This window comes from Pinus tabuliformis, chromosome 7 (assembly GCF_031772625.1).
Source record: "Pinus tabuliformis cultivar Carrire ecotype Pingquan chromosome 7, CPIR1, whole genome shotgun sequence".
NCBI classification, from domain to species: Eukaryota; Viridiplantae; Streptophyta; class Pinopsida; order Pinales; family Pinaceae; genus Pinus; species Pinus tabuliformis.
Genome location: NC_142293.1, coordinates 558829856 through 558855977, shown reverse-complemented (window position 1 = coordinate 558855977; position 26122 = coordinate 558829856). Strand labels below are relative to the sequence as shown.

At 39.7% G+C, this 26122-nt stretch overlaps 1 pseudogene; it reads left to right on the top strand.

The window, feature by feature from the left end:
* The first annotated feature begins 11379 nt into the window (after positions 1-11379).
* Positions 11380-26122, top strand: part of LOC149248609 (phospholipase A1-Igamma1, chloroplastic-like) — a 41460-nt pseudogene continuing 26717 nt past the window's right edge.

Sequence of the window (26122 nt, the reverse complement as noted above, 5' to 3'; positions counted from 1 at the left end):
TGATATTGTTTGTAGAAGAAACATTTGCCAGTGTACATTGAAGGAAGAAATAATCATTTGCAGATTTGAAAGGTGAAAATATATGTTCTCTTCCATTCTTGGGCTCAAAACACTTAGTTGAGTCATGAGACACTAATAAATTAAATGCTTTCCTAATTGTGTCCGGTCCAATTTAACATTTCAACATTAATGATTCTGACGAACTCATTTTTGAAGCATTGTCAAAACATTAATGTCACTAAATTTTTAATAGTTGTCAATATAACTACACATCTGTGTGGTCTCCCAAAACTCATCCATTTTTTCTTCACAATTTCCCTGCTCTACATGGCAACATAAAAACCAACAATTTCTTCAACACTCAAAGAAATAAATAAGGAATTGTATAAACTTTGTGTTCATTTGGCAACCACTGAAGTAGAAGGCTGCTCTTTGTAATCCAACAAATTTGTGCTTTTTTTGTAGCAAGAACACTAGCCTCATTTGTGATGTACTGTGGACTAGATTAATGAATATAGCACGAGGACCCATTTTGTGGCTTGGGAAATGAGTCGCTACCTTGAGGAACGTGACGAAATATAATATTTACTCTATTAAAAATAAGAGTTTTTAGATGATTTTTTGAAATCTTCATTCTTTTTGGTGTACCTTTGTACTTTAAGGGGCAATTGCGAATATTATTTAATATTAAATAATTACTACTCTTATATATTAACAACATTAATATTAATTAATATAAACTTTGTATTAGCCACATTTACTAATATAATTATGCTAGTGACTTATTATAACAAAAATTAATATGAAAACCTATTATAATAAAAAGATCAATATGAAGAGAACGTTTTAGAGAGCAAAAGGTGAGATGGGCAAAGAAAAGCGATATAGAAGTCAATGATAATGCACAGTGTATAAAAATAGGACGATAGAATATTTGTGTGGCTTTGTATTGCAATTTCCATAGAAATCTCATTATGGTTGGGTGGAAGTCAATGAATACGCGTCGTGTTAAAACATTGGACGAGAGAATATTCGTGTAGCTTTCTACTGCAATTTCCATGCACATAGAAAATATGGAGCATGCTCCCTCTTTCTGGGTTTTATTAGAACGGTAGGAAGAGTCGTCGAAATGTCTTTTTCTTTGAAATTGATTGTGTACACTGAGGGGTCACAATTTCAAAATGGTCAAGAAGCGCACTGAACGACTTTTATTGAGATTGAAGCTAAATTCGTGTATTACATGCAAACCCACCACTGAATATCTATAACTCACTCCCATTCAATATGGTAACTGATGTTGATATACAGTAACTGATTTTAATTGGATTGCAGATGTTAAGAATTTGAATGGTAATAGGGGAGGGATGCCATTACCTATGCACCCTGCCCTCCACCTGGCGGACAAGCATGTGGACGGCATGCAGCGGTGTACGACACGCGTCTAGCTTGGAGAGGCACCTGTTCTGCAGCGTGTCAACCATTAAAACTTCAACTGTCGACCTCTCGCCCACTCGTTTCCGCCTTTATGCCACGATGTGTGGTTTGCCTGTGGGTTTTCTGTTCGAGTCCGGTGTTTGTTCGAAACCCTCCACCGACGATGGCGCAGGAGGGCTCCATTACCTGCGCATGATGTCTGCCATGGTTGAGCTCATGTCCGTCATTGCTTTCTTGCACGAATCCATGGTTGGAACAGGGTTTCTGTTGTTCTTGTGGTTTTCCGCCTGTAATTATTGTTCAGTCTGGACCACTGGTGGTTTAGGGTTTCCTAGGTGGTTGTTTAATTCGCGCTATTTGCTGTTTGGGGAGGAGCCAGTACCAATTTCAGCCAGTTCGAGGTCGAAGGTGGCATTTACAGGTAATTGTAGGTTTTGGTGGTATTTGTGTGGTTTTTTGGGTTTTTTTTTTCTCCATTTGCTCATTTGCTAATTTTTCCCACTTGTTGTAGGTGTGACAGGTCCGGTGAGTGTTGGAGAAGGTCCACCAAATGTGTGGCGAGCTCTGGACTTATGGCTTCGACGAGCTCTAGACTTATGGCTTCAGCGAGCTATGGACTTATGGCTTCTATCCGGTAGGATTTTAATCCTACCAGCCATTTTCTGAAGTGTTTTTCAACACCTCACCGTGTGTTTCAAATCCTACCAGCCATTTTCTAAAGTGTTTTTCAACATCTCACCGTGTGTTTCTCAAAACCTCACCTGGTTTATTGGAATTTTTGTTAAATTTGGAGACAGGTTTTGGGTTTTGTCAATTAAGCCATGGGATGTTGTTGGGTTTTGAGAAAAGTAATACCTGTATATAAAGATAGAGTGTCTCTTTTTTCTTTGTCAAATGTTAACCTGAAAATCTTGAAAAAGTTGTTGTACTTCAGAATCTCCAATAAACAGAGCTTGCAGTCTGACCATTTCAGCTGCAAAATTGAGAACAGTTTCCATGTCAGACACCCTAATAGACATATGACTCAACATATCGAAACATCCAAGTAATCTGTCTAAAAATTCTTACCGAATATACAACCAACAGACCAGATGTCTACAGGTGTAGAGTAGTGAGTAGCCCCTAAAAGAACTTCAGGGGCCCTGTACCAGAGAGTAAAAATCTGCAGCACGAGCCCACTAGTTTGTCAAAGGAGAAAGAACCTTGTCATGATAATGATAAGAAAGATTTCTCCACCCTCAACCCTTTTTTATTCCTTTGTAATATAGAAAGCTATGAAGGTAATTTTTATGAAGAGGATATATAAAGTTACAAGCAATAACCCACTCAGCACTATAACTCCCGAAATTGAATCCAAACTTGTTATTGCATTAAATTTTATGTTGTTTGATCGAGAGGTCTAACAAGCTCTGTAAAGGGTTGCTTCTAAAAGGCCAACCAAAGGGTCAAACCTGGTCTTACATCCCCACTCTAGAAAGAAAAGGGTTACAAATACGATGTGAATCCTTAGCCTATGACAGTAATCCTATATGTCCAAAAACCCTAAACCTCTTCCCTTATACCTGGAAGTTAAATGGTATACACTATGAAACCTAAACAACCAAAATTAGGAACGACCAAATTTCTTGCTAAACCCAGAAGAAAATGTGGACTATTCCCAAAATATGAATACAGAAAATGTGAGTCTGACATGCTCTGCAAAGGGTTGATCCTAAAAGGCCAAATCGTCCAACAAGAAGTTAAACACCCGAAACCTCTAACCTTAGTGCTAAAAATTAGATATTGTTCACCAAGAAACCATAACCAAACCTTCTCTAAAATCAGCAAGGACAAAATTTCTACAAAAACTAGTAGCAAATGTGGAAAATGCAGTTAAAGCACTCACCTCATGTGTATATTTCTTAATAGGAATTGTAAATGCTCTTCCGAGGCCAAGATCTGCTATTTTTACTACACCTCTTTTCTTATCCAGCAGGAGATTGTGAGGCTTCAGGTCCCTGCCATATTATAGGCTACCTTTCAATATTGGAGCATGAACAGAGAATGTTTTAATGACATCCTATTCCTCCTTGGATATCATTTGCATTTATGGGAATTTTCTTGTGTAACCAAATTCCTCCATGATAGGTTTGCAATAGTAACAACCTTACACTCTTTATCATCATCAAAGAGTTTCCAAAACATGGGACAGGCAAGAGGATGGTAATACTAGATTTGAATAAGCGATTGAATGACATGAAAATCTTGGTCTTCACATCCTTCAATTTAAGTGCTTTGGATTTTGAGTTTAGATGTACCCAAAGAGATTATTTTATGTTCGAACTCATGTAATTTGACAAATCTGGCCCTATTGACTTATCTTTTATTTTTTCAACTGTCTTTCGAGCTTCTGTACCATTCCATATAATTTATTAGTGCTTGTAGTAGCTTGGGTTAGGTTCCTAAAGACTATCTCCCATGTCTACCTACGCCATTCAATTTTGTCTATCACATGCATTTTGTTCGTTTCATTGGAACAATTCTTAGCTCAATTATTTTAGAACTATATATGACTACATATTTGATTATATTAAAATCAGATTTGTTGGATTTATTTACTTATTTATGGTTGAGAATTTATTTGCAGCTCTGTCTCTTATTATCTCAGTGTTTCAGGTTTTATTCAGCAAATTTAAATAATAATTACTTCAAAAATGAAGAAAATGACTTCAAAGAGTCCACTAGTGCCAATTGTAACTCTTTATGATCTTTGTGGAGTACATATGTTGTGTAGGCTTTAAGTTTAGTTCAGTTTTGAGGGTGCATGCATGGTCCATTTTTCAAATAGCGTACATCCTTAGGTTGTCCAAGGTGCTTTTATGGGAGTTGTCTATTTCTGGATGAGAGCTTAGTTCTATAGGAGGCACCAACAGATTTGCCTAATGTGTAGTTATCCATGGAGCTACGATGTACTAGGTGTTCTGAGTAGGGTTAGGGTTTGACACAGTGAAACCAAGTTCTTATTGCACGTGTTTAGAGACATTATTTTACCTTATTCTATTATCTGAGAAAGGAAATGTAGGGTGTGCCACTGTGTTGGTTAGTGAGTTTTGGTTTTGAGCTATTTTTGTATATTAACTTATTTCTATATTCAATAGAAGATGGATGTGTTTGAGAGTTAAGATATTTTACAGAAGTATGTGCTTGTAGGTAAGCTTGCTTAGATCTAGGTTATTCTTTCAAAGTTGAAAAACTGCTTATAGTGGTCTGTTTTCTAGGATCCTTTTTTACTGCAATGAATAATTAGATCTGAAGCATATTGCTACTGTGACTTAATAAATACCATAAGACAATAATAATAAGCCCAAGACCATTGAACATTGACCATAAGAGGCTAATAAAGTCATGTGTTTTTCTGTTGGTGACTTTCCAAGTGCTTTTCTAAGGTCTGGTATATGTTTTCTGATATCTGAAATATGCTTTTCAAGATCTGGTGTACTTGTTTCAGTAAGAAGAAATCAATTTTCTAAGGTTTAATATCCATAAGAAATCACTTATCAGTCTTGGGAGCATCATTTTGAAGCTAATGGTGAAGTATTAAGTGATTTATTTTGTGAAATATTGTTCATCTTTGCAGTGGAAAAAGATGCCCCATTTGCTTTTGTTGGTCCTTAACTTGCCTTGCTTTATCTCTTTCAATCCTTTCATTTGCTCGACGTTGTGCTGCAACAATCCTTGTTGCCTTCTTCTCCTTGATTAGATCCTTCTTTTTCTGTTTTAATTCTTGCATTTCAAATTTCTTTTTCTCAGACTCAACTAACAGGTTTATATAGTCCTCTGAGGTGAGTAACTATTAGCTTCGGCCCAGACAAAGACTACCTGGTGCACCTTACTTTTTTTCATTGATACTCTCTGTACTGGTAGCTTTAGGAACCGTCCAAGTGTCTTCTCCACCCCTCCCACCTGCATGTCATTTCTTGGTACTTCCCTTTCAGTATCTGTTGGGACTGATTGAACTATATCATTATCTTCATTATCTTCATTTGATGCCTCATTATGTCCTTCATCTTCTTCCATTGATCTATTGTCCACAAAAAAATGAACAATTTCACTGTTCAATTCTGCTGGTTGTGAGGGCATGTTCATGCTTTCATCATTGGTTGCTGAGACACTATGTGCATTCATATTGATCATTACTTCTGCTAGCCATGAAGGTGGGGTTACTTGGCTTGGCAATGTCAATTGGTCATTGTCAACTGCATGTTCAACAATATCATTAACAATATCAGCAACAGGAATTTCATGTTCTTAAGTTGGTGGAATGATCTCCATGTTACTGCGAATTTGTTCATTGTTATATTGTGTTTCACATACAGTTTCATCATCTTCAGCATATAAGTGTCCTTGAGACAAGGAAATCACATTACCAGCTACAACAACATCATCTTGGTCATCTACTTCTTGCACTTCAACACCTGTTTGGGCATTCCCTTCTTCCTGACCATCCACATGAAACGCTTGGCTACAACCAGTATCATGCATAAGACCATCATAGTTCAGTGGCCAGATTCCTGTCCTCCTAAAGCCAACCTTGATATTTGATGGTGTCAAAGCCCTTTTAAAAGCTTTACTTGCAAGCTCTGCTAGCTCAAACCTTTTCACCTCAACCCCTGGATTCTTTCCCATCCATGCAGCGTGCTCCAACCTGAAATAGTCCTTGAAAGGGCCAAACACACTAACATCAAGGGGTTGCAGTCTATGAGTGGTATGAGCTAGCAATGTCAACAGGTCGATGCTTAAATTGTTTTCTTCCTCAATTGTTTGTACAGCCATGTGGCTCCCATGGCCATCTAATATCAAAAGGTGTTTGTTATTAGGTGAGACGCCACCTGGTACTGATGCAACAAAGTGAAAAAGCCAACTTAGAAATAGTTCTTTAGTCATCCATGCATGGGGATGTGTAGCCATGCATGCACCTGGTTCACAGTTCTGTATATAGTTTTTCAGTTGATTTTTACCTTTGAGTAGATAAAATCCTGGGATTGAAGTACCAACTGCATTGACACAACATAAAATAGTTATCCACTCCCTGCTCTTGGACCAAATCTTTGGCACATTTTGGCTCCCTCTCTTGGCAATTACCTGCATGCCACAATTCCTCCCTGCCTGTAAACCTGTTTCATCACACTTCCATATATGTTCTGCTCCATAAGAATGTTTATCGTAAGCAGTAGAAAGTGTTTCATAGAACTTTTGCACAACTGCAAGGCGCAAATTTAATGCTCTGTCTCTTGTCAAGGCCCTCAGCAGTACACGATACAAGTTCTGGATGCCTTTTTTTAAACCCAAACCACCATGATTTACCAGGAAACCCATCTTTGAATGGGTTTGGCCTCCTTTGACAGATTTGAGCAACTATTGATTTGAGCTGTATCAACTCTAGCCCATGTCCCAGTTGGGCCATCTCTTTACACCACTCAACCACCTCGGCCTCCTCCTCCTCAGTCATAACTGTAAGAGGCCCTCTACATTTTGTATGAGTCAGTCCATTTATCCAATAATGTATTGATGAGGGAGGAATACCATGTTTTTTTGCAGATGCCCGAACTGAGTATCCATGAAACTCTATGTCGTCAATTGCAACTAACATTTGTTCTTTTGTCCATCCTCTTATAGCATTGATCTTTTTAGTTGAGCTTGCCCCTTGGACTGTTGTTGATGGTGGTTCTGTGGCTGATGGTGTGTTAACATCAGCTGCTGTCACATGGTCATCCTCAACAATGTTCCCTGGTGCATTGTTGGCATTGACATTTGCTGGCCTGTCATCATTAGACGATGTGCATCACAACTGCGCACCCCTTGTCACTCTCCTGCCACTTCTCCTTGTACGAGAAGAGTAACTTCCTTTTGCCATAGATTCAACAACCTGTAAAATTATTGCATGCATTTAGACATTAGAATATTTGTAAATTATGCTTTATTACTTCTGCAAAAATACTTTTCCTTTATTACAGGAAATTATCAACATGTATGTTACAGGAAATCGAATTGCATTACTTATGTTATAAGAAATTGAATTGCATTACTTCGTAGTCTCTCATTGCAAATTACTTCGTAGTCTCTCAATTTCCTGCCTGTTCATTAGTTTAGCAACTTTAATGTGGATTCAAGTAGGATTCTATTATAGTTGTTTCAAATATCATTCCATTTTTTTTGCTGTTTGGCATTGCCAAAAATGTCTCAGTACTGCAACTTCTCTGTAGAGGTGGGGGAGACCAGAACGATATTGGAACCGTTGGGGATGGCTTGATACTCTATCTATCCTATTAAGGGTTCAATGGTGAAGTGGGATTTTCTTTTGGTAATGGAGATGAAATTTTTTTGTGTTTCTGATGTTGTTTCTTGTTGATGTGGCTTAGATTCATTTGAAATGTTGTTTTTTGCATGTATTAATAGCCTTACAATGGATCGGGGGTTTTGATACATAGCCTAAGTGTTTTTGCTTTAAACCCTTGTAAATCTATCTGTGCCAGATTCCTTGAAGAGTCCACTAGTTCCAATTGTAACTCTTTATGATCTTTGTGGAGTACATATGTTGTGTAGGCTAACAATGGCACCAAATGACCGACAATGTAACACTTTCTTATAAATTCTTATAACCCAAACCCAAAGTGATCCAAGAAATTTTGCAATTAAGCTATTATTCCATGTATTCATCTATTTTCATAATTAGAGTAAATGTTTCACTTTCATAGGGCAGTGTCAAAATTTTGCAAATTTCATTCCAAGTAAATGCATAGTTCATCAATTTAGCAACTTTTATATGGATTCAAGTAGGATTCTATGATAGTTGTTTCAAATATCATTTTCCATTTACTTTCAACAACTTTATACAGCTAAACCAATGAGGTATGTAAATATGTATGAATTATGTCATTCTCCTTATACCTGTTAAAGATTAGGGAATACAGGTAATAAGCAGGTCTATTCAATATGTACTTACCATATAGAGTAGAGTGTAATCATTAGTAATGGTTGAATCAGTGCCATAAGTAGAACCATGGAAATTAAAGTAATGAGGAAACATAGCTTGTTACATTAGGATATGCATATATAGTGATTACAGTCTATCCATATGTATTGATTATGGAGAGAACGATACTCTATATACCAATAAGAAAAAAGGTATTTATATAATAGGGATGAATAAGAGCGAGAACCCCGGGATATCATGTTGTATATTGATTAGCTTGTCACCTTTGTACCTTATCTAAGCTTATGACAAGCTATGGAATTAAAACACAGTAGTTACACATGACTCTTTCTAACCATGCTTGTTTGCCTAATCACTTGCTTGTCTCATTCTCATTACACTCGGCATAAGTAATAGCACAAATATTTTATAAGTAACATCATCTAAAGGTTGACCTATCAGTACTAACCTAAGAAATACATGTATAGATATGATAAAGTACGTGTATCACAGGTTGGTTATCTCCCTAATAGACTGGACTCAACTTTAATATAGATATAACATATGTAATTATACAGAGCTTTGTTCTAGCTCACTCATAGATAAGGGTGAACTACAACCATGCTTAGATACTAATACGAGCTTTTTAGTGTATAGAGCTTACTAGTGATAAGATGAATGAGATCCATTGAATATGATACATACCTTTGTTCAATGTATTATGTTATATAGCTTATACAACTTAGCTTCATACTAGATCACGTATTGAGTAAGATACACGAGTTTCATCAATTCCAGTACTCTGACAGTAATCATACTAGTATACCTGTTCTAACTTAGAAGTAATCTGTATAGGTATATCCCTAATTAACACTATCATAACATGTAAGAAACATAGACCCTTAGTAATACATGTTCCTTATCACTAGTCTCAAGTTTCATTAGTATCACTAAATAGTTACTCAGCTTAGGCTATGATCAGAGCTTGTATCGTTTCATCATAGTTCATAAGGTAAGCATATCCATATTCAACATACAAAAAACAACATGTTTTAAGCATAAGATGTAATCAGAGCTATGACCAAGTTGGTTGATTAGATGGATACACTGTATTCAATAGGTTCAATTCCTATAAGCTAAACAAGATGTGACTACAGTACTAACACGACATACGTAACCTCTGTGATATGTAAGTTGTAATCACTATGAAGCTGATGATCGAATAACTGTTGCCATAATAAGCTAGAACACATACATGAAATTTGTATAAAAAAGGTTAACTGTAACCCTATGGACAGAACTATAAGAACAACGACTTTCAATGGCTGTTTGTGAAACCATCCAGGTATCCTTCTAGCAGTTATGGCCAGATAGATCATGTAAGAAATCTGATAAATGAAAACAATGAAAATAGAACTGTAAGAAGAATGAGTTGTAATTCATATAACTTACTTGGATATATTGGCCACTATTTTGTGATGTTGTCTTCAAGTTTGTTGAATAGTTTTAAAGCATAAGATGCAACTTCAATAGTGGGTGGACTTCTTTTATAGTTTTGGGGACTTGAATTTAATTGGTGGACATGGATGCACATGGATTGCAATGGCTTCATTTTGAATGTGTGGTATGTATTTAATTTGATGTGATCTAATGGTTGGGAATTGGTCATTTGTTGATCCATGTGCTTTGATCTGTTTTAATGAGAAATAGAGTGAGTTGGGTGTCATTTATTGCAGTTATTGGGTCTGGGTGTCATTTATTGAACAAAGTGGGTTTAAATGTTATTGGGTTGGGTGTCATTTATTGAACATAGGGTGTTTAGTTGTTGAACGACACAGTGGTTATGGCTGACATACATTCCCTTTTGTTATGTGCAGGTAGGCATATTTATTTGGGATGCAAAGCTGCAGTTCTGATGAGTGGGAGTTGAAGTGACTGCTGCTTTGTACTTCTGGAATAGACCATTTTGGAAGCCTTTATGGCTTTAGCTGTTTTCTACTTTCGTCAATATGGTTTGCAGTATTAAGTAGTAAAATACTATTTATGGACAGTTGTGGGCCCACTCAATGTATGGGGAAATTTTGGATATAAATTAATACTTATTTATACTTAATGTTATTTATTTTTGTTTAAATTTTGGTTTCAAAAGTCTCAATTTATGGTGGTTTGGTGGGACCAGTACTATATCAATTACTGGTCCCTGCACAACATTAGGAATCTCTCCCCTATATAGTAGATGATTTTAATTGGATTGCAGATGGTAAAATTAATGGTGTAATTCGTTTCTATTAATTAAATTTTAAATATTTTAAAATTTACAATTAAATTTTAAAATAATTTGTTTAATAAGTAATAAAATTATTTGTTTAATAAATAAGATTTAAATTAATGGTTTAATTTCACATTCATTTATCAAATTTCAAAATATTTTAAAAATTTACAATTAAAATAGCATATAAAATTGTTTTGGTATTTGAAATCAATTTACACATAATCCCAAATCCCAATAACCATACAGAATCATCGTTTTGGTATTTAAAATCAATTTTCTAATAGTACCACAGATGGTACCTGGAAAAGTTAGCTACCTGGAAAGCTAGCCATACATAGTAGTCAGCTACCTGGAAAGCTAGCCATACATAGTAGTCAGTTACCTGGAAACCTGAAGATTACGCGACAATTTATGGAACAGCCTCTTCCGTAGACATTATACCCGAGATAACGCGTTCACACTAATTTCATTTTTCCTTTTCAATTGGAGGCCGTGCTCATTCTCTGAGTCTTCAGATTGCAATCTCTCTTCAACTCCAACAAACCACACAATCGAAACCCCTGCACTTTTTTCATACAAACAGCTGCTTTCGCCGTAATTGGAAATCGTACTCGTTCTTCACGATTACAAAATCAACTCCGACACACGATCAATCCCCTCTTCAATTTACTTCAATCCCGTGGTCGAATAGGAAGTATACGCAGAAGTATTCACTCTCGCCATGATTCAATATGCGCACATCTCTTTATCTCACGCTCCGGCGTTTCGTGCTACAAATCACAGCCATATTCCGGCTGCTACTTCTGGTGACTGCATTCTCTTCACTATGAAATCGACAGTTCCGAAGGCTCTCATCTGCCAGCCATATGTAAATCTATGTAACCCCTCCGATCTCCTTTCGTCTGTAAAATAGAAGCGGTGGTCTCCTGTTCTCGTACGGGCGGTAGAGAAACCCCAACATAACGTGCACAACTCTGGTGTTCGTAAGGCCGCCCAGCCATCTGATTTGTCTGTCGACATCAAGGTCATCGATAGGCAGATTTCCCGGTCGATCATCCCTGGCGACCATGAAAGTTTTGGGACACTAGATCCTGTGCAGGAAATTCTCGCGCTCTCGCCCAAAGAATCCCTCAGCTAGGAGAACTAGCGACAGTATCAGGGATCAGAAAATTGGGCAGGGCTTGTGGGCGATCGATTGCATCCAAATCTGAGAAGAGAAATCGTGAGATACGGCGAGTTTGCGTAGGCCACCTACGACGCATTCGACTTTGAGCCCAATTCTAAATACTGCAGAAGCTGCCGATACGGCAGACAGAAGATGTTCCACAAGGTGGGGCTGGAAAACACGGGTTACAACATCACCAAGTATCTCTACGCCATGTCGGACATTCACCTCCCTAAATGGTTCGGCCGCCCATCTTCCATGGACGACAATACATGGAGCAGGGACTCCAATTGGATTGGATACGTTGCGGTGAGCACAGACGAGGAGGTGAGGCGACTGGGGAGGCGAGACATCGTGGTGGCGTGGAGGGGGACTGTGACGCAGCTCGAGTGGATGGAGGATTTTCAGGATATTCTCCATCCCCTGTGTCACGCCCCTACACCTGTGGTAGTCTTCCAACCGCTTGTAGCAAGGTGTAGCACCACCGAACGCTTTCTTTTCACCAATACTAACATTTGTGGACTACGCCTACTTTCACATTAACATTACTTAGCTTGTGTTTCGCAACCAAGTAAACTTGCAATTATCCTTTATACTTAATGAAGCCCATACTCATTCATTATCATCATGCAATTATACCAAGAACAACAACAATTGCAACAAGTATAAAGGGGAGGGGCAACTCCCCGTAATGTGAGTATGCTCGACAATTTTATTAAGAATATCAGTTTACAATACAAGTGTGTCTTGGCTGAACCAAGTCTCACAATTAACCGAATAATACCAAGAGAGGCAAACCTGCCTTTACAACATCTTGTGCATCTCTTGCACAAAGGATGGTGCTCACCCGAGCCACCAAGAATCCTTGCCAAGTCTTACACCAAGAACCGCACCTTAGAATACACCTGGGTGTTGGATACCTATACCAATAGGTTTCATATTTCATGATTGGCAAGAGAAAATCCAAATATGCTCTGCTTTGAGTTCACAAAGATCCCATATTTCCTAGAGAACAAGAGGGTGTGTAAAGTGTTTTCAATATTGATGACCTTATTTCAATTTTGATGGATGATCCAACAGTTTAATCTGGATCATGCCATGTGTTCAATTTTATGCTATAGACTAGAGAAAGAAGTCTGTCCAAACAGCTGAATCTTGGAAGACAACTAGTTTAGGTAGAGAAGAAAAGGCTCCCAACAGCCTAATCTGGGACCTTGGAAGAGATAAGGGTCGAAGTAGATAGAGAAAGCAAAAGAAAAAGCCAAAGAAAAGAAAAGGCAAGTAAGGGTCTGCAAGTCCAAGTGCACCCTCCAAGAAGAAGTAAAAATGCTAGGTAAGTAGCTGGGTAGGTAGTTGGGGTTGCAGAAAGGTTATCCCTATCATTGCAAGAATGGTGATGGTGGGCAGCAAGGCAAAAGATCACAGCAGGAAGCATGACTAATTTCCCTCACTCCCCTCCAATTTCATTTCTAACATTCCCCATCAGCTTAGATTCTTGGAAAAGACTAAGGTTTCATGGTGGTTCTTAATCTTTAAAAAGCCACATTTCTTGTCTAAAGATCTTTTCATTTTGATCTACTCTTAAAACCAAGTTTGTTTCACATAAACTCGATGGTTTCCCCTCCACCTACCCTCTCATCCATGCTAACACTAACCCTACTATATAAATCCCTTATATCCCCTTTTTCCCTAATATTACTAACACCAAGGTGTATAAATCCCAAAATCGTATAAATACCCACCCCCTTGGCATTATAGCCAATAATGTCTCGAGTCAGGGATCAAATGACACTAGGTCATGTTGATGAACCTATGCCAACTACCCCTTCCCCTTCATGAGCTAATTCCCCCATTTTCACCCCTTTGCACATAAAAAACCCATAAAACGCCCTCAATCCCCACCCTTACCTGCTTCAAAGGGCAAAAAGCATCAAAAACCCACTTTCCGCTATATAATCCAAGGTTAAGCGCATATAATTCCTTTTTCAAAATACATTAGAAATGCGTGCAAAACACCAATTTTTATGCCCCCGCCCGCTTCCGTATGTGCCGCCCATGTCACCTCCCCGACGACCGTTAGATCAGGCCCTCCAGATCTGACGGCCCTGATCGCGTCGGAGCCTGTCCGACGCCTGACAGTTAGGCGTACTATCCCCCTGTCATCTCAGTCATCCGACCACCGTCCGATTATCCGCTGCAGATCCAACGGTCACCCTGACGTCGGACCTCATCCGCTGTACGAGGCTTATCTCCCGACGTCCGTATTTGGAGGACGTCACTCCGCTGCCACGCGCCCTCATCATAATGCGTCGGAGGTACAATTGCCATATACCGCCCCCGTACAAGAGGCGGTGCGATATGAAACCACTATCGGTTTCCGGTTTCCCCATCCCGCCTGCTCACGTCATCACCACGTCAGCAACATGTCAGCGCCCCGTCACCCAGGTACGCTGTCCCATCAGTCCCTTGCCCTGCCATTGGTCCACCTGTCCTGCCATGTCACTGCCCCTGTGGACCAGCCAGACCCCGCCACGTCACCCGATGACGTCAGCATGACGTCATCCGACCTTGACCCCACCAATGACGTCATGCTGACGTCATCATAAAAAGGCGCCAAAGTATTAAAAAATCTATATTATGGCCAAAATCGCGTTTTACGTTCTTTTTTCACTCATTCATCGTTATTTCGGCCTCATGCGCTCGCGTCCAAATTTGCTGACAACCTGCTAAATCGACCAGGAGGCCTCCAGCGCACGAGTTCAACCTGCATTCACGACCTCTGCTCACTATTTTACCAGGTATTCTTCATCGTTTGTCCCCTGTGCGCCTGCAATTCGCTGTTAAACACTCTGTAAGCTTAAAGAAAGTCAAAACTTAGAAATTCACCACTGAATTCCTCGGCAGAGCCTTAAACTTCCAATTATCACCTCGAAAAACACCAGCCGAGCCTTTTCCCAGCTACAATTTATTGAAAAACCAGGCCCTGTCTGCATAATCGCGGCATGCGCATTTGAAACCAAATTTCACCATTAAAAGACACCAGAGAAAGCTAAACTTTGGTCTTAGTTGCTATCAAACAGCATTTGAACTACTATAGACCCTGCATTCACCTTTTTTTCCAGGCATTTTCATTCTGTGCGAAGAGAACTCTGGTGGTGTTACTCTGCATAGTAACACGGTCCTTGAGCAAGCAGAAATCCTAAAACAGGAGTCATGGACCCCCCTGTAGCTCCTATAGCCCTCAATGTGGCTCCCTTGAATGTCCCTAACAGAACATTGGACACCAGAGCATTAGCAGACTTGGACTACAAGATATCAGAGGAGATGTTGAGCAGAAGCAGGTTTCATTTGCAAATCCTAAATGAAATAAAGATCAAACATGAGAGGGGGACAGACATCCTAGGAATTTGGGATTCATTTCTCCCAATATTCAAGCTTCCTCAGGTTAATCAATTCCCTGAGCTTGTGCACATAGTTGCTGAACACTATGATGCATCCCAGAGGGCAGTGCTAGACTCTGCAGGCTCAATTCTGTTCCTCATTACCCCTGAAGCCATCAGGGAGATGTAGCAGTTCCAGACAGATCAAAAGTTGGTCCCTCTGTCATTAGCTGATTTAATAGTACAGGGAGCCAGGATAACAGAGGCACAAATCACAAAGCTTAATCAGATTTTCATCAAAGCTGATACTGTGCAAATTCCTCCCATCCATTATCTCTACCTCAACCAGTTGGGCTTAGACCTTGTTGACATGATCAGTCCCATCTTGGGATATGATTCAGTGGAGTATGTGGATGAAACTGTTCTACAAATGATGCTTATGTTTTCCCCAGGAAAGAAGCCAATCCACTATGATTATGCCACATACATATCAGATAAGATGCATGATCAATTGATGAATTTATCAAGAGAAAGGGTATTTAGATACACCTCGTACCTATATCATCTGCTCCTATACTTCCAGCATGATAAGTTCTCCTTCCCAAAGAAGAGAGTAGATGCACAGGGCAATCTGAGATCAGTAGTGTATTGGACATCCGTTTTTCACATAGTAAGCTGTTCTCCATACACTTACTGCGAATTTATTGATCTTTTCATCCATCCAGCCTTGACTCTACTGTTGGGTTCACCTCCTCCCAGATTGACAGACGAAATGCAAAGACTCCTGCATTTATCAAAAGCATACAGTATTGGGGATTGGTATTTCTACCAACACCACACCGTTATCAGGCTATATGGGTGTGAGTTGCCCCCATTTAAACTACCTAGATTTGTGCCTATGAGGCTACTTGCCTTGGAATACTTCAGGCAGTTTGGTTATGTGGATATGCTCCACTTTTCAGGAAAAGGTAAGAAGGCACAGTTAAAAATCAGAAATCAACTTGGCCATTTACTTCTCAATGAGAGGGATGAAGGGTGGAGAGAGGCAGATAGAATACTTCTGTGCCTTGGTCTCAAATACAGCTTCATATGGAAACCCTATGACCCCAATAACTTCATTACAATGAGGAGGCTCAAATACAAATTATCTGCTTATGGACATTATAGCCTTCCTAACTTAGAAAAATATGCCAACCAAAGCAAGTGGAAAAGAGGAACTTTAGAAGAAGATGTGACCCAAGAAGAGCTTAATCAAAGAGCTCTAAGAAACCTCAAGAAGATGGCTGACCTTGAGTTTTATTCACAGGTCCCCTCACTGCCAAGCACACAAACTGGAGCAGCAGCCTCCTCCTCAACTGCCCAACATCAAGCTACAAGAACTGGTGAAAACATCACAGAAAAAGGCAAAGAGATGGAGCAGCAAGGGCAGCAGGAAGAGCAGGAAGAGCAGGAACAGCAACAAAACCAACAGCAGCAAGCAGAAGGGCTGCAGCAAGGGCAGCAAGAAGAATCAGAACAGCAAGATCAACAACATCAAGAAGAACAAGGGCAGGAGCAGTCTGCCCAGCAAAAGAAAACAGTGGAGACTCCTCAGACCACTGAAAGAACGGGGCCTACAAGACAAGACACTATCTTTGATGCCTCGGTCCTCCAAACCCCTCAAAAGGAGGATACATTTGTCTTTAGAAAAAGAGACAGAGAGACTCCCCTGACATCCTCTATAGACCAGGGAGAGAAAAGGCAGAGACTCAATGATTTTCCAGAGGAGGATATAGCAATAAGAGAGGCATTGGGCATGGGCCCACCCAGCAGAGAAACTTCAGCAAGTTCCTTCCAGCAGGAACAAGACAGGACCATGGGAGGGGAGGTCAGCTCCTCCAGCCAGCAGAAAGAGGGACAAGTAAGCATTAAGCAGCAGTTCATAGACATCAAGAGAAGGAGTGACCCTATCAAGGTACAATTGTACAATCACCTGCTAAACATGGCTCCTTCCAATCAGCAGAGACTTATGTCTGCTTTTGATGTAAGTGAAGGCAAATTGACAATGAGTCACTTTATGCCTACAGCACTCCGGCCACAATCCACTGCTGACTACCTTAGGACCAATCTAGAGGTACTTGCCAAAGACATACACCCTATGGACAAAATTGAGCTGCATAAACAAACTGGAGAAATGGTGTATGCTTCATTGGCCGACAAGACTTTGGATAATTACAAACTAACCAGCAATCTGAATGCCACAGCTTCCCAGCTAGAACTGGAGAGGGCCCCTTCTCAGGCCAAAGACAACAGGATAAGAGCCCTGGAGGAAATCATTGTAGAAATTGGGCACAATCCCAATGACATCAAAGGGATACAAGAGATCCTGAAACTTAGAGATGCTGACATGGCTGCACTGAGAAAGAAGATCAAAATCCCAGCCACTATCCACCCACAGACTGATGAGGTAGCTAAGCAAAGGTATGAGCAGGATTCTACTGACCTGCTAATTTCCATTTACAAAGAGCTTGTGAAGGCACAAGAAAAATTGGGGCAATATGAAGCTACACAAGCACCTCTACAAGCATCATCAAAACAAGCACAAGAAGGGCAGACATCTCAGCTTCCTCCTCAAGTCATCAATCTTGAGGAGACTGTTCCTACTACGGTGCCTCCACCTCAGCAGGCTGAACAAACAGCCACATCTACTTCAGCAGCACCCATCAGCACAGATCAGAGCCTAGATATGCAGAAGTTAAAGAATGAAATACAAATTTTGGAAGCCCAGATGACAGAGCTGAACGAAACTAAGGAAAAGCTGGCCAAGGTAAATGAAAGGCATGATAAGACAAAGAGAGAGGTGGGAGAAAAGGCCAAGGAAATCAAAGCTCTTAAAGACAGGATCAAGGAGCTTGAGAATGAGCTCAAGCTAGATAAAATCATAGCAGAAATCAGAGCAATGATATGGTCCAATATTGGTAAATCCATCAACAACCAATGGCCATACATCGAGACAATCCATGAGCAACTAGAGCTCATTCCAAAGGCACAGAGAGAAATCCGAACATCAAGGGCCTTATTGGGAAACATGCCTGAAGTTGCTACAAGAATGATCAATGTGCTCAATCACAAGACAAGTTCTCAGTTGGCCATCATGGGGATTGCAAATAGAACTGAGACTATCCAAATGATCAAGAGGGTTCTTACTCTTAGAAGTCTAGTGCAGACATTGGACAGGAGAACCCAGGATATGCAGACAGAGGTAAATAAGTTCATGGAGAAGTTTCAAGTGTTGCAGAGTAGAGGACTCCCTAGCTTACTGAACAGCGGAGGGAAATTATTCACCCATGAACAGTATGCTAAAAGAGTAAATGTTTTTTCCTCAGCACAGGTCAATGAGAAGGCCAGCACTTCAGAAGACACAGGGCCTATTACAGGACAGATTTTCTATAGTAAGATAGAAAATCTACTTTTTATAATGAATGAAATTAATCACTTGTTTGATGTAGCCCCAACTTTTTTCAAATACACAGAAGCTGAAGAGACAATGGAGGCCATCCTCAAGCATCAGCTCCCTACACAGGAATGGTGGACAGATGCTATCCAGAGAATTTTGTAAACAGTGACTCAGTCATCAAATTCTGTTTCTTCTACCAATTTTGATGAAAAGAACAGTCAATAAAGTCCGCGGGCATCATAAATTCAAAACTGAGCCAACTCAGCGCATGAAGCGGCCAACAAAGCAGAAAAGGAGAACCACAGCTGGCAAAGCCAAGAACTCATTACGCAGGCAAAAGTAAATGCGTACCTACAGGATTAATGCAGAGTAATGCAACCGACTCAGTGACTCCTTAAAGTCAAACAATCCTCTGACAGATATAAATGGCATTTACGCTGCATTTAACATTGTAATAACTTCTTGCCTACTTTCTGAACACTACTGAAGATATTTTCTCTCTCTCAGATGACTCAATACCTGAGATATTTTGTATACATATTTCTATATAAACCCCTTCGCATGATATAGCAAGGGTTGTTGGAAATTTCTCCTGAACAGTCTCTTATGCTGTAATTATTTTCTGAAAGTCAATAAAGGAAAGCAATGGAATTTCGCGGATGCTTGATGTGTTGAAGATGTTCTGTGCCTGTTCATGATTGCTGGATCCCTGCGTATCTTACCATGCAATAAGTCTCTGTAACTCTCTCCATGTTCAGTTTGTTTTGTTATAAATCCATATACGCTATCTGATTTCCGATATTAAGCAACAGAGAAAAAGAATAACTCCCAGGATTTGCTCACTGAGCACCCTGAGTTCAATCTGTGTTGTTTATAAATGTTTTCTTCAGGTGTAATCTATATAAAGTGTGATTCTTAAGCTGCTGCACTTTCAGAATACATCTTTCACATTGACCACTGTCACAGGAATTCATACTTTGCTCCTGTGCTCTGCGTTCATTTTCATTTCACCAACATAACAGAAAATTCTTAACAGATTTCTGCTGGTTGACACATATCATCACTCAAGTTTAAATTTGTCTGTTAAATACACAATAGGCCTTGCAGTTAGAACACTACTCAACATATAAGACCATCTCACAGCACCTAGACTCCATTGCCCAATGGAAACTCACCATCAAACTATTACATCATAAGACCTGAAAGAGATCCCTCAACCAAAACACAAAACAAAACCTGAGCATAATAGCTAGCCTAAAAATACAAATATAACAAAGATAAATCATAAAGAGAGAGCCCTCTCTGGTTGCAGTTAGGCTAGGAACTGTAACCCAAAGATTGGTTAGTGGTTACCCCGGCCGTATTCCCTTGGGAGTCATAGGGAACAACCTGGGTGTTAACATAATTGGCGACTCCGCTGGGGATCTTAAAATTTTTCAATTACTATCTATCTTCCAAAGCTACCAGTAAGCCTGAAACCAGCCAAGAGGCCTCAGAACTGTTTCTGTAATACAGGGACAGCTTTAGGGAAGAGCTAGTTAGGGAATCTTCATCCTAGCTTTGAAACATATATAGTTATTCCAAAATTCTCATCCAGTCCTTGCACACATAAAACCTCCTATATAAGCTCTAAAAGAACAATTAGAAGCTGGCTCCCAAAAGAAACCCAAGGCACACCAGGGCAAACCCTGACCCTAATCAACCCATCATTGTTGATAATCCGAATATCATTCCAAAGAACATTAGGAGACAGCAAAAGCAGGAGAAGCCTGCTGATTCAGATATAAGTTCAGATCAACCTATCCTCATTCCCACTCCCTGCAAAGTTCTTTTCCGGTCCACCCCTAGTTCCCCTAGTTCATCATCAACACCTCAAAGTCCTCCTCTCACATCTTCACCCGCCACACATACCCTTTTAACCACTCCCCCATTTGTAACCCATCCCATTAACCCTGTTACACCAGTAATCCCTGCTGTCCCATTTGTTCCTGTCAACCCTATAAATCCCATAAACATGGCCAACAGGTATGCACCTCTGCAGATACCAGCTAATGCTGTGGCCTTACCTCAAGATTATCAAAGTAAAATCTCATATTTTGACTCAAATGGCTCTCTAACAGCTATCCAGCATGCCAAGAAAATGCAAGACCACTTTGAGACCTATGAAATAGATGATGACACGGTCAGAATGAGAATTTTTGTTCAAAGTTTAACTGGGGATGTTAGAACTTGGTTCAGATCCCTCAATGCAAACTCCATTACAACACCAGATCAGCTTTACGAAGCTTTTACTGAGAGATGGGAAAAGAAGAAAGATCCTCTCCACGTACTCGGTGAATATGACACTATTAAGAGAGGCCCTCAGGAGACAGTTTTGGAATACTGTGCTAGGTTTAACAATGTATATAATGCTATTCCACAGAACTTAAGGCCTCCTCCTGATTTAGCCCTGTATAAATTCCCTGATGGTTTTGACCCTGATATGGCCTATCAGTTGAAGGAAATAAATCCTCCAACCCTTCAAGAAGCTCAAAGGGTTGCTGTCACAGTGGAAGCTAACCTAATTGCCAAAAGAAACAGGGCAAAATTGGAGAAAAGGACTGCCTTCAAAGAAGAAACTTCGGGCTTTGATCAAAAGCTGGATGCAATACTAAATAGTATGAAGAGATTGGGTGAAAGAGTGGAATCAGTTGAAAGAAAATCATCATGGGAAGCATCACAAAGCAACCCTCCTAGAAATCCGAATTTTAGGAGAACTCAGAACCCAAACATAGGAAAGACAAGTGCTGACCAAGACATTAGACCCCCTTTTCAAGAAAATTACGCAGAAACTTCCACATCTAACGAACTTAACGAAGATCCGGAGATTAACTTAATGGGTCTGGATGGTAAAAGCCATGTTTTCTTAACACAAGAGGACCATGAGGAGGATGAAATCAAAACATTCCAAACCAAGTCAGGAGAATCTTTTGACTTCAAACAAGGATATGATACTGCTGTCTATGAAGTCCATAAACAGTACAAACTAAGGAGTCGGACTGTGAATGTAAATCAGCCAGACAAGATAAAGGATAAACAGAGGTCTAAAGAAACCATGATCACAGAACCTAATGACAAAATAAACTTGCCTGCAGAAGAAATTGTAGTTGAAGAAGTTACTGAACTACTGTCCCCACTACAACAGCCCATGGCAACTTCGTCCTCTCACCCTGATCCAAATTTTACCCCTCAAGACATGAGTAAAAGGGGCAGGTCTCAAAGTCAAGATGAAATCCAACAAGAAGATTTAATGAACAAAGAAAAGACTGCTATCCGTGACTCCAAAACCCAAGTTGACAAACCTTTTGACCTAGCCACAGAGATTGGCAAGCTAAAAATAGCAATTCCCCTCTCAGAGCTAGCCAAGCATGACATCTATAAGCAACAGATCAAGAAATCCCTTCAACTCACTAATAGCAAAGATGATGTAAATGTGCTAGATGACACTCCAGAATTACTGTTTGGCCCAGAGGTAGATGGAAAAACAATAGTCACAGGGGTTTTACCTTTTTATGTCAGCTTGCATATTCATGATAAAATACTGCATAATGCAATGTTCGATTCAGGCGCCTCTCACAACCTGATGCCAAAAGCAGTCATGGAAAGATTAAATTTGGATATAACAAGACCATACAAAGACCTGTTTTCCTTTGATTCTAGCCAAGTCAAATGTTTGGGCCTAATAAAAGATTTATGTGTGTCTCTGGTTCAATATCCCAACAAAACCATTCTAATGGATGTTGTAGTCGCTGATATCCCACCTAAATATGGGATGCTGTTATCAAGATCATGGGGAGCCAAGCTCCAAGGCTCCCTGCAATTAGATATGTCATATGCCACTATCTCTGTCTTTGGGCAACCAAAAAGACTTTACAGGGAAACACTCATGAAGTATATGGTCAGCAGTGAAGAAAAGCCTCAAAATTTTCCAATATATGCTGTCCATTCGGACATAGACTCCTTCATCCTCTTCAATGACAGCACAAGCCTCTCAAACAATGACATTAGCACCGAAACACTCATACAAGAACAAAACATTGATCAAACAAGTATCACCTGCCAAACATCAATCAGCCCAACAATACACATTATCCCTCCTCTAGTTGTCAAAGATTGTCAAACAAGTGATGAAATTGTCCTAGAAAACAAATGGGAGAAGAAGCCCCAACTCATGCTCACATTGCCATCCCATGAACAGAATTTTAAATCTCCTGTCCAGCAGGATATCCTGTGGGTCCTAGAATTTGATGGCTCAGTTAACAAGTTGGGGGCAGGAGCTGGAATTTGGATACATAACAAAGAGAAAGGCTATGCAGAAGGCAGGGCTTATAGATTAAATTTTAGATGCACTAATAACATGGCAGAATATGAAGCTCTGTTACTAGGTCTCAAACTAGCAAGATCATTACAAGCTCCTAGGCTCTCCATCATGGGAGACTCTGATCTAGTAATTCAACAAGTAAAAGGAAGTTTTGTCACCAATGACAAAAGATTGAGGTCCTACAGGTCTGCTGTAATTGAAATATTGGAGACCTTCTCTGAGTTTGTTATCACAAAAATTTCAAGGGGCCACAATCTCCATGCACACAGCTTGGCAACATTTGCCAGCACCTTCAAATTCCCATTAGAACCCAATAACTGTTTCACAGCCGAGGTCAGATACAGACCCTCTATTCCAAACAATGTCAAAGAATGGCAAGTATTTGAGAATGATATGCAAATAAACAATTTTCTAACCTCACAACAAGAGTTTGCAGGATTATATATTGACACTGAATCAGCAAGTCAATCACAAATACTTGATGGAGCAAGTCCATCACAAATACAGTTTCAACAGTCTGCTCACCCAATGTCACCTAGAACAGCAAAACAATTACTGAGTCCAACCATTTTCAACAATGAAAACATTCAGCAAATTCACCAAATTGACTGTGAAGAGGTGAGCAACGCTGAAGCTGAAATCATACAACTCAAAGACAACTTCCTTCCAGTAGGCCTTACCCCACTAGAGGACATTTTTGATTCAAATGATGTCCCCAGGAAACCAAAGATGCAGCCATTAGATGCAGCAGTTGAAGAATGCAACATTGGTACTATTGACAAGCCTAAAATAATAAAGCTATCTGCTTCTTTGCCCCCTGATCAAAAACCCAAATACATCGACCTCTTTAAAGAGTTTCAAGATGTTTTTGCATGGGGTTATGAGGATCTAAAGTCCTATGACACCTCTGTCATCCAGCATACCATTCCCCTCAAGCCTAATCAAAAACCATTCAAACAGAAATTGAGAAGGATCAATCCTGTGCTCCTTCCTTCCATTGAAAAAGAATTACATAAAATGTTCAAAGCTGGTATCATAGCACCAATCAGGTTCTCTGAGTGGATTTCAAATTTGGTCCCTACAAGAAAGAAAACTGGTGAGATTAGACTTTGTGTAGACTTAAGGAATTTGAATCAAGTATCACTCAAAGATAACTATCCTTTACCCAAAATGGATCACATTCTCCAAAGAGTAGTAGGGGCTTCTAGGATATCATTGCTTGATGGATTCTCAGGCTTCAATCAAATCCTAGTACACCCTGATGATCAAGACAAAACTGCATTCACAACCCCATGGGGAACTTTCAAGTATGTAAAAATGCCCTTTGGATTGAAAAACGCAGGGGCAACTTTTCAAAGAGCAATGGATATTGCTTTTGCAAAAGAGATTCATGACTTCCTGGTCATTTACTTAGATGATCTTACACCCTTTTCAAAATCTGACCAAGAACACTTGAAACATTTGAGACAGATTTTCATAACATGCAGAAAATATGGCATCTCCTTAAATCCCAAGAAGTCATTATTTGGCTTGGAAGAAGGGAAACTCTTAGGGCACATTATTTCAAAAGATGGCATAAGAATTGACCCAGATAGGATACAAGCTATCCTACAAATGCCTCACCCAAGGAATGTCAAGGAGTTGCAGGGATTCTTAGGGAAAATTAACTTTTTAAGAAGGTTTATCCCGAATTTAGCAGAGCTAATCAGATTATTAAACAATATGCTAAAGAAAGATTCAAAGGTCAAATGGACTGTTGAAGCAAAACAGGCCTTTGAAAGTATAAAATTGGCATTAACTCAAACCCCAGTGTTAACCAATCCTCAGTTTGACAGAGACTTTATCATTTTCTCCTTTGCCTCCCAACATACTATTGCTGCTGTTTTATTACAGAAAGATGACCAAGGTAATGAGAAGCCTATTGCCTTCTTCAGCAGAGCTCTTAGAGATGCCCCTCTAAAGTACCAAATTATGGAGAAACAAGCCTATGCTTTGATCAAAGCTATTAAGGACTTTAGGATTTACATCCTTTACTCCCATGTTGTGGCTTATGTACCAAGTCCTATTGTCAAAGACATTCTCACCCAAGAAAACTTAGAGGGCAGGAGAGGAAAATGGATTGCCAATATACTAGAATTTGACATTGAAATTAAACCTACAAAGCTGATAAAAGGGCAAGGTTTGGCCAAATTAATGACAGAAGCAAATTTCCAAGCCTTAGATATCAATCAACTGGACAGTGAAACAGAGCTGGCGACTCCAAAGATCAATGTAGCCTTTGAACAATCTCCTTGGTACTCTGATATCTGTTATGTGTTACAAAACCTGTGTGCTCCCCCAGGACTGTCCAGAACTAAGTGTAGGTTCCTAAAAATGAAAACATCTAGATTTTGTGTGATGGACGGAAATTTACTTTGGAAAAACCATGAGGGTATATTGCTGCACTGTCTAATGGAGAATGAAACTAACAATATCATGCAAGATTTCCATGCTGGAGACTGTGGTGGACATTTGTACTGGAAGTCCACTGTGGACAAGATATTGAGAGCTGGTTATTACTGGCCCACCATGTTCTCTGATGTTAAGAAATTCACAGCCTCATGCCACAAATGCCAACTGTTTGAAGGCAAAAGACAGTTGCTGCCACTTCCTTTGAAGCCCATTGCAACAGAGAGACCTTTCCAACAATGGGGCTTGGATTTCATTGGGGAAATTCATCCCTCATCTTCAGGGCAACACAGATGGATTTTAACAGCAACAGACTACTTCACCAAGTGGATTGAAGCTGCCCCATGCAGACAAGCAAATGATTCAGTAATTATTCAGTTTTTGGAAAACAATATACTGGCTAGATTTGGCTGTCCGGACAAGATAATAACAGACAATGCTGCTGCCTTCAGATCCAAGAAAATGGTGAACTTCTGCCATAAATTTCACATTACTTTGGGCCATTCTACTGCTTACTATCCCCAAGGAAATGGCCTTGCTGAATCATCAAACAAAAGTTTAATAAATATCATAAAGAAAGTGCTGGAAGAGAACAAAAAGAACTGGCATAAGAAACTAGTAAATGCTTTATGGGCAGATAGACTAACAACAAAAAGATCAATTGGGACCAGCCCA